Source organism: Liolophura sinensis, chromosome 11 (assembly GCF_032854445.1).
Source record: "Liolophura sinensis isolate JHLJ2023 chromosome 11, CUHK_Ljap_v2, whole genome shotgun sequence".
Classification (NCBI taxonomy): domain Eukaryota; kingdom Metazoa; phylum Mollusca; class Polyplacophora; order Chitonida; family Chitonidae; genus Liolophura; species Liolophura sinensis.
Genome location: NC_088305.1, coordinates 13173287 through 13182962, shown reverse-complemented (window position 1 = coordinate 13182962; position 9676 = coordinate 13173287). Strand labels below are relative to the sequence as shown.

Genomic DNA, 9676 nt, shown 5'->3' with positions numbered 1-9676 from the left:
ACCCTAAAAAAAAAAAATCTCCCGTTAGATCCGTTCCCAGCTATACGGTGATGACGGATTGCATTTTCGTCAGTGTGACGTATTAATCCGTACCTGATAAATTAATTTGTAAACAAGGGACGGATTAATTCGTTAAATCGACGAAAATACAAGCCGTTTAACCGAAGGTTTTGTGAGGCTATCCGCGTGTCGATTTTGCTTCAACAACGACAGTTTTTGCGTTGAATGGTTGTCATCAAGCTATGGATTTTCTCCTTTTCCCTTTTCCAACATATATCATCAGTATGGCTTGGACCGTTATTCAGTGGGAATGGAATCTTGTAAAATCTTCCAAAAAGAGATATTCTATCCTTCCTTGTCCCATTGAGGTCATGTGTTCGAATCCATCAGCTCTTTGTGGGGCGTCTGAAGCTTTAGGCCAAAAGGTTTGTCATCAGGTATATACCTGGCGAAGATCGTGTACATGACGTATTCCGGGCACCCATAAAACTGACCTCGGACAAAAAAACTTGAGCACTGCTCTAAACTCCAAAGAAATACATAAATTCCCCAAACTCGTCATATGTACCTGACGTGTTTGTCCTCACCCTTGATGACATACTGTATATTCTGCTAAGGTCACTATCCTGATTTCAGTTAGTGTATAGCCCCGTACGCACACATAAGCCTGTCCTGATTTCCACTCAGTATATTACGCAGTACCAGCACCAATAATTGGCGCATCTCTTAAATGACCACCTTTGGTTAAATTTAATTCCCATGCTTAAGTTAATTTGAACATACATGTACTATCTATTTGCCAGTCTATCTAACTGTGAGGGCCTTCATGGCTCAGTTGGTAAATGCGCTAGCGCAGCGTAATCACCCAGGAGTCTCTCGCCAATGCGATCCAGCTCATGCTGGCTTCCTCTCCGGCCGTACGGGAAGGTCTGCCAACAATCTGCGTTTGGTCGTGGGTTTCCCCCCGGCTGGGCCCGTTTTCCACCCACCATAATGCTGGCCGCCGTCGTATAAGTGAAATATTCTTGAGTACGGTGTAAAACACCAATCAAATAAATAAATAAATAAATAAATCTAACAGTGTCTCATTTCCATGAATCAAAGGTTGTTTCTCAGACATTGTGTCTTCAATGATTGTTGGACTGTACAGTTTAAATATTCAGCTTCATTCTCCATGCACTGGTTGTTTGCCTTTTTGACTTTCTGATTTTTTACCCCTGCAACGTGAAGTAGCTAGTACAGGTTCAATCCAGGCCTTGGCTAGGGAATTTGCAGACTCTACCACTTCTTTCATTAACTATTCCTTACGTAAACTTGCTTTTTAACGTGATTTCGTTTCACGTACGTTGTCGGGATAAACCACGGACCTTTGACAAATTGCTGATAAACTTTCGCACATCAGACGCACTCTGGCATGTATGCACACGGTTAAGAAAAGTGGCATGGCCTTCAGCGTGTACTATGCTGCGCAAACGGCCATATAGGACTACGCGCTTCGTGGGCAGCTCTTTGCCACGAAGGCTCCAAGACCAAGAAAAAGGGACAATGTACAAATTCCGCGAACAAAGACGGGGTTGAACTCGTACTTGTCAGTACTACGGTGCTCGGTACTGGCATGCCCGAAACTTTCAACATTTTCTGATTATTTACCGTGCTTCAAGGTTTCCCTAAGTTTATTATTAGGAACAGCTAGTTAAAAAAAACCTCAGTATATCCAAAAGGGAATCAAATAATGTAATAATTTGATATTAATATTTTGAACAATTCAGCTATAAACTTGGCAAAACAGTGCAAAACGTTTTCTCCGCAGTGTAAACAATTTCTCTGCGGTGATGACGTGCTCTCCATGGTGGAAAGGTTTTCACCACCGTGGAAAGGTTTTCTCCGCCGTGTAAACCTTTTCTGCGTGGTGTAGGCCTAAACGTTTTCTCTGCGGTGTAAACTTTTCCGTCACGGTGTAAACCTCGTCTCCGCGGTGGAAAAGTTTTCTCTACGGTGTAAACCTGTTCTCTGCGGTAGATAGGTTTTCATCGCCATGGAAACTCGTGTGACTCTTAATCCCGATCTGATATATTCGGCATCTTTGATCAGTACTTATTTATTTATTTATTTATTTATTTGATTAGTGTTTTACACCGTACTCAAGAATATTTCACTTATACGACGGTGGCCAGCATTGTGGTGGGAGGAAACCGGGCAGAGCCCGGGGGAAACCCACGACCATCCGCAGGTCCATCTTTGATCAGACGAACATACGCTACTTTAATAATCTCAGATCGAGACTAAGGGTCACATGGGTTTCCATCGCGGTGAAAACCTTTCCACCGCGGAGTAAAAGCTTACGCCGAGAAGAAAATCTTTCCACCGTGGAGAAAACCGTTAATATATAGTAGAATTTATCAATTTTGTTTAAAAATTTTTTTGTTTCTGCGTCAATTTCCTTTTGTGTAGGCCTATAGGCCTACTTCAATTTCTGAAGTGCATAATGATCAGTTTCATCAGAAAGTCCTCTAAATTAGGCCTGTCGTAAATCAGTAGAAAATGTAAAAAAATTCGAATGCCACTTACGGTGGGCCACTGCAGCCTGCGTGTTCGTGTGGCCCGCTTTGCTCACAAGCACCTTCTATTGGTTAGATATGAAAAAAATCACCATTGATCAAGTCACAATTAGGCCTACTAACTAGATGGCTAGCTTTATTCACAGTATCAACATAGACCTATTCAATGACTTGTTTTGACAAATAGTTTGATCACTTTGAGTGGCCAGTTGAAGCATGTCGTCATGAACTCAGTTTAAATCTCCCGCCAAATAATTACGGAGCATCATATGGGCGAAAATCTTAGCTAAACTGGCCAATATCCAACCTCTATTTTGATTTAGCAATTTAATGGTTTGGTCCCAAGCATTCTAAATGCAAAGTATTGTGTTTTAATTATACCCAATGGCAAAAGAAAGTTAAATAGTTTCCGGTCCAGTGACTTCCTCTGGTTGGGGTCCGCCAATTGGTCAATTGTCGGACCCCTGATAGGAGTATTGTATCTCCATATTGGGACTAGGGAGGCAGAGGTGTCTTCCGGGTGACGAGTGATTCCTATGATAAGTGGCGAGGGAAATGAACTCTGACGAGTTAGGATGACTTGATTTTAATCCTGGAACGGACTATCTCGAATCTTAATCAACGTAAGTATAGGTATGTTACCGTATGTTGGCTGTTGGTGGCCGATGTTTATGTGTTTGGTAGGCGGGGACGATCTGGAGCTTAAGGCCGTCAGGGAGCTTGTCACACTACCGTGCTTGTCACGATTGCAGTGTGTGACAAATGTTACCACAGAGTCAGTATACGAGGATGTAAAAACTGATCACAGCACAAAAACAGGACGATTTACCATTAATGCCAACTGACCGTGCAATGTAATTGATCCTACACTAGCAGCAAGCACCGAAGAATTAAATTTGCATCAGCACTGGGAGATGTTGAGATCACTTAGACGTTAGTCAGGATTTTTGAGGAAGTTAGAGATGTTAAATTTGTGTAACGAATGGCCACAAATTTTAGCGATCAAACACACGATGCATGTTCAATTAGGCCTAATTCAAGAGACTACAGTAAATAATGGTATCCACACAGTTGTGTTCCAACACATCAAGCTCTTCAGCTGTTTGTTTTATTTACATGTAGGTTTGTTGATGTTTAGCCTAACTTTGAGCTGTTGACAGTGTATTCAATAAACTAAGCAACTCAACATGATGTGATATATAAATTGTAATTGAAATGATGTTAAAAAACAGAACAATGTCAGCTGAGAGTGCAACTGCAAGTAATGTTTTTTGGCCAGTACGTGCCTTGTTGGAAATGACAGAAAGACTTGAACCGTCCCTCTTATCTGACTTGAACTCGGTCAAGGCCTGAGTCTGTACCAGCTTTCCCTTAGGTGACACATGTCATGATATAAACATGACGTGTGTCATGCAAGCAAAACGTGTGAATCGACTCAAAGAGAGGCAGTCATTGCAGTTAGTAGATAAATATACAACCGTCCCATTCACCCAGTCAGTGCGGCCACAAAATTTACAACAACAGCACTTTGGTAGCATGGAATTGCCTTGCTACAAGATGACACAGGTACGTGTACACACACGTAATGACTCCTGGTCTTCGTATGACTGAAAAAATGTTAAGTACGACGTAAAGCCCGAAACATGCATACATACATACATACTGTGGTAACAATAGAACCATGGCTGGACTGTGCATGAGAATGACTTCAACTTTCACAGTGGGGTTCGAATTTTGCACATGTCCAAGTTAATCCCAGCATTCATTCATTGATGGAAGAAAATGAAAAAAGCTCAGGTTGCTGTCAGTAACTTGAAATATATGCGCCCATTCTGACTTACCTGTACATACATTGTACATGTACAAGAAGAGAGCCTCCTTACAGCATACATTTGTTGATGGACGCTTTGATTTACTGTTGAATCTCAAACAGTGTAGTCAACATCGACACAATAAGGCGCCAACAAAATGAAGGCAGATTTTAATCATCAGCACTCTAAACATATGTCTGGGATGAGAGCACTCTGCAGTTACAAAGAATTGCTGTTTGATGCACGCAGATGGCAGAACAGTCAAAAGTGACTGTGATTTTGTATCGTTTTATACATTGTGGATGTCAGGTTATTTCTGGACTGTACTGTACTATAGGTGAAATACAGTAAACTGAAAAAACATTCAGGTAGTTTGTATGTATTAAGAAAAGTGAAAGTGTTGAAGATAAACTTTGGGGGGTGTTATTCATGGAATAGGTTGTACTTTTAACTAATGGGAAAATGTAAGGTGATGTGTCTGATGGAGTACACAATTACATGTACACAAAACCTCATGTTTATCAGATTCTTCTGTGTAACAGGATTTGCAGTGGCAAAGCAGGATGAGTGGCGTTTCCTGCACAACAGAACATATGACCTAAAAACTTGGTTGTAAGCAGATTCCATTACAAATTAGATTTATAATTGCAGCAATCAGTCTGCAGACAAATGGGTGTGCATACTGAAATTCCCTGTTTTCATGCTGAGCTTCCAGTCATTTACATACATGTACATCACTAGGGTTGATGGTTAAATTTGTCTCCTCCACCCTCTAAAACTGATCAGTGACGTGTAAGTTTACCTTAACTGTGAATATTAAGGTCATTTGTGTCATCACATGTGGGGCATTGTGTATCTGGATAAATTGGTTCTACAGAGACAAGTGGATGTGCCTGTAGATTTACATGTAAATTGTAATATAAGACCTTTCCTGGTTAAGTCTGCCCAGTGTATGTCACTGTGTGTGGACTACATGTACCTAGCAGTATTGAGAATTGGCACATAATGTGAAAACCGTATAAAGCCAACTGATGCTGAGAAAAGAATGTAATTGATTGCCAGCTGTGCTTGGCGATCAGTACGGACATGCATTACCTTAATTCTTTAACCTTTTCAGCTACCATTGTGACCAATGTTTTGAAGCATTCTGAGGTGTGGAGAAATAATTTGCGTAGTTTTGTGAAGCTTGGATCTTTAGTCATTTTTAACATCATTTTCATAATGATTGGATGCATAAATTTCATTGAAAAAAGTGCTTTAGTGGTTGAAAGATTTACAGTACATGCATTTATAGTTTCTCTGCTTGGAATTTCTACGATTTAAAAGTAAGCCAAATTTTGGACTATAGATCAAATTGACTAGGAACTGACCCCTTACTGATACCCCCAACTTTTAAAGCTCATTTTTTCCTGTAACATGTACTTGTTCAGGTCTGTTGTAGATGTTCTTGTACATGCAGTACATGAAACTTCCTCATTTGGATGACTAATAGGCCATTTACAGTCACGGAAAAAATTATTAGACCACTCATATTTTCTTTGGTTTCTTGTTCATTTTAATGCCTGGCAACCCTAAAGGTGTATTAACCGAAGATTACAATGAATACGACAAAAATCCAGCTGATTCCATAATACTTTGTCGTATTTGATATGCTTTAAGGTCAGTTGTATTCCTAGGGTGTATGCGAGGCAATTTCATGCTTTCCATTTACATGCAGACTTACATAAAGAGTGGTTTCCTGTTTACATGTAGGCTTACATAAATAGGGGTCTCTTGTTTATATATTAAGACGCAGCACAACTCGGTAGTTGTCAGCTCTCATAATGCCTAAAACGAAAGAATTATGTGGAACCAGAAAGGCAGCCATCTTGGCACAGCTGGATACTGGATTGAGCGAGCGACAAGTGGCCAAAAAACTGAAGATCTCTAAGACAGCAGTTTCTTTACACCAAGAAAAAGCAAGCCGAACATGGTACTACAAAACTGCTAGCTGGTCAAGCCAGGAAACGTCTTTCTACCCCACGAGATGACCGAGCACTCATCCGGTCCTGTATCAAGAATTGTCGTCAGACCTCCAGAGACCTTAGAAATGAGTGGGCATTGTCAACAAATGTGACTTGTTCAGCAAGAACAGTTCGAAACCGACTTCTTGAAGCTGGTCTAAAGTCGCACAGGGCACGGAAGAAGCCCTTCATCAACGAGAGGCAGCGGAAGGCCCGCTTGCGTTTTGCAAGGGATCACAAGAGTTGGACTGTTGATGATTGGGCTAAAGTTCTCTTCAGTGATGAATCCAATTTTGAGTTGATGCCTACTCCAGCCAACTTACTGGTTAGGAGGAAGCCTGGGGAAGCCTACAAACCAGACTGCCTTGCTCCTACTGTAAAGCATGGGGGTGGATCAGTGATGATCTGGGGTTGTTTCAGTATGGGTGGAACAGGACAGATGCAGTTGTGTGAAGGGAGAATGAACCAAGTCACATACAGAGCTACTCTTGAAAACAGTCTTCTTCCATCAGCTGCTAAACTCTTTCCTGGCTCGAATGACTGGATTTTCCAAGACAATGCCCCTTGCCACACGGCAAGGTCAGTTAAAACCTGGATAGAGAACCGGAACATTCGAACCATGAATTGGCCTGCTCAGTCACCTGATCTGAATCCAATTGAAAACCTGTGGAATATTATCAAGTTCAAAATGGAGAACCACTAGCCCAAAAACAAAGCAAATTTGTTCGAATTTTTGCAACAGGAATGGGCTGCTGTGACTGCAGGGCAATGTAACAAACTGGTGGAGAGCATGCCAAGGCGCATGGCTGCAGTCATCAAAAACAATGGGCATGCAATCAAGTACTAACTCCCGTGTGAGACTGAGAGTCATGTGACTACGTGACTAGGAGACAGGAGAAAAAATGAAATGCCAAAATGTTTTTGAGAATACAGTTGCTACATCTACAGATGTATGAACTTAAGTGATTTTGGTCATTGTCAAGAAAGTCATAGAGAACTGATAGATATCACCTCTTAAATAAAACCCTTATGAACTATTTCTGTTTTCATCACTTTCTTTGCCCAAACAAATATTCCTTCAGTTATGCAAGGTTTTAAAATGAACAAGAAATGGGAGAAAGCAAGGGTGGTCTAATAATTTTTTCCATGACTGTACATGTACATGTAAACTGCACATAGTGTCAGAATTCAGGGAAAGTTTTTGGAGCACATGTGTACCTCGCCCTGTAACTTACATGTACATCTACATGTACATGCTTTATGGCAGATAAATTGCATGTATTAATGTTTGGTGTGAAAACTTTGCGGAAATATATTTATGAAAAGAGGTAACACTTATATGCTTACTGTATAATTATATTCCTTGTGATTTGATACAGCAAGGAAATTATCTGCAAAAATAATTCAATCAAGGTGTGCATATATCATCTCTAATTTATGTTACAACTAGAGTCTGTATTCAAGGCTTTCAAGTGTGAAGTTGTCGTGGTGACCGCAGCAGTAGGCTGTTGCCATTCCGGTTTGAGGTCATTTATCTGCTAATGACAGATTAACCGGTTTGTAACGTCATAGTCATGCGGACATGTACACCTGTGATTTCCTATTGATTTGTGACCAGTGATTAGGCGCTAACAAATTGATGTTGTATGAGCATCTTTGAGGTGTAGTACTGGTACGCATACATACAGTGTACCTGTAGGTGCTTGTTGTTCTGTATGTATGTACATGACAGGTGCAGTATGCATGTTTAATGGCGTTTGATTTCACCACTGGATCTCAGAACCCCCTGTCCCCGTTTTCACGCCCCACTGGCTCTCCCTGGCATCCCTTGCCCTCCCCTTCCCTTCCCCCTCATTGGTACCGCTTATGCACCTCCTTCTCCCCAACCATTGGCACTGTGTTTCACGAAACGTTCAGCTTGTATCAGGAGACACATTTTGCTTGATTCTTTAACCATACATGGCAATGTATCATTTAAAGGCCTTAATGTGCTTCTGAAAATGACATTTTTATAGGCTATAGTTAAGGTGAAATACAGCACAGTATATGCATGTATATGTAGGGTGTAGTTGGCTTTTACAAGGAACTTACGTGTCATTATTATTATGCCGTTTATTTATGGTTATTTTTTTCATTTGATCGACACTGCTATCTCCCCCAAGTCTACATGTACACAATGAGCTTACATGCTTATCCTGTTTCAAAGTAGGTCACCATGGCGCCCAGTCAAGCCTGAAGATTTTAAATGTATAATTTAAATTAAAGACAAACGATAGAAAAAAATATACCCACACACTGACAGGTAGGACTGGTGTAAGGTATTTAGTTGTTTGTCCATGTGTATGGGTCGGATAACATATTTACATACTCATTTTGTATAGGCATGTGCTGAAACATGTGCTGCTGTGTTGTCTTTCCGTGGTTTAAATGTAAATGATCTGTCATGGACTGAGTTTTAATGAAGCTGATAAATTCAGTGGTTGTGATGTTTCAATGTAGTAATGTATGCACTGTACATGGGGAGTACATGCACAGTGTAAGACTGTTGCATCAGTGAAAAGCCTGTAGTTTCTCCAAGGCTCTGCATGGTTCTCTTTACCCCTAAACCTGAAGGCTGTCAACTCTGTCCTGCACCACATCATTCTTGAGTATGGCAGTATTGTGTTTTTTTGAAAATTCACTTGGAGGTAATTTAAAAATTACCTGAGCTGAAAAACGTACCTGTACACGTAGACTTCATTTCAGATTTCTCAACATTTTTGTGACTGTCAAAGGTTGATATCATGTTTTTTTTTTTACATTTTGTTGCCTCGAAAATATTTGTCACTATTTGTCGTAGCCTACACACTGTATGCTTTGATGGGCGAGGTTCCACTTCTAATACATGCAGTTCAGCGCCTCAAAAACTAATCTAGCATTACATCATGGTTGCTGTCATGAAACAACAAAGGTAATTCAGAACAGGCCTATTGTGATGGGTGTCAAACAACTTTGTGGGGAGAAGAGCCTGATCGAATCCTGATTCAAACTCACAAATTACAAGGTGCCACATGTAAGCTGGCCCTGCATTCCCCTGTATTCCCAGCAAATTCACATATCACGACATGTTAGGAAACTTCCGACCACTGACTGAATGTGTTTAAAATAGAGGTCTTATTAATTACGAAATATAAAAAGTGCCCCAAAAATGAAATTTTATTTGCCTTACATGTAACTGTCTTGATTTCGCTTGTTTTAGAACATCGTTTCAGATATCCTTTTAAATACAATGTCGCTCTTTTCTTCAAAAATACATGTATGTCCC

The 9676-nt window shown here is 40.5% G+C and overlaps 1 protein-coding gene across 3 annotated transcripts in view; it reads left to right on the top strand.

The window, feature by feature from the left end:
* Positions 1-3037: 3037 nt before the first annotated feature.
* The window catches only part of LOC135478012 (WAS/WASL-interacting protein family member 1-like), a 40517-nt gene continuing 33878 nt past the window's right edge, over positions 3038-9676 (top strand). For 2 of the 3 annotated variants that reach the window (XM_064758265.1, XM_064758263.1), the window contains exon 1: positions 3038-3181. The gene's annotated coding sequence lies outside the window, so the exon portion shown is untranslated. Of the gene's footprint in view, positions 3192-9676 lie in introns of all 3 variants that reach the window. The other variant, XM_064758264.1, reaches the window with a different exon arrangement.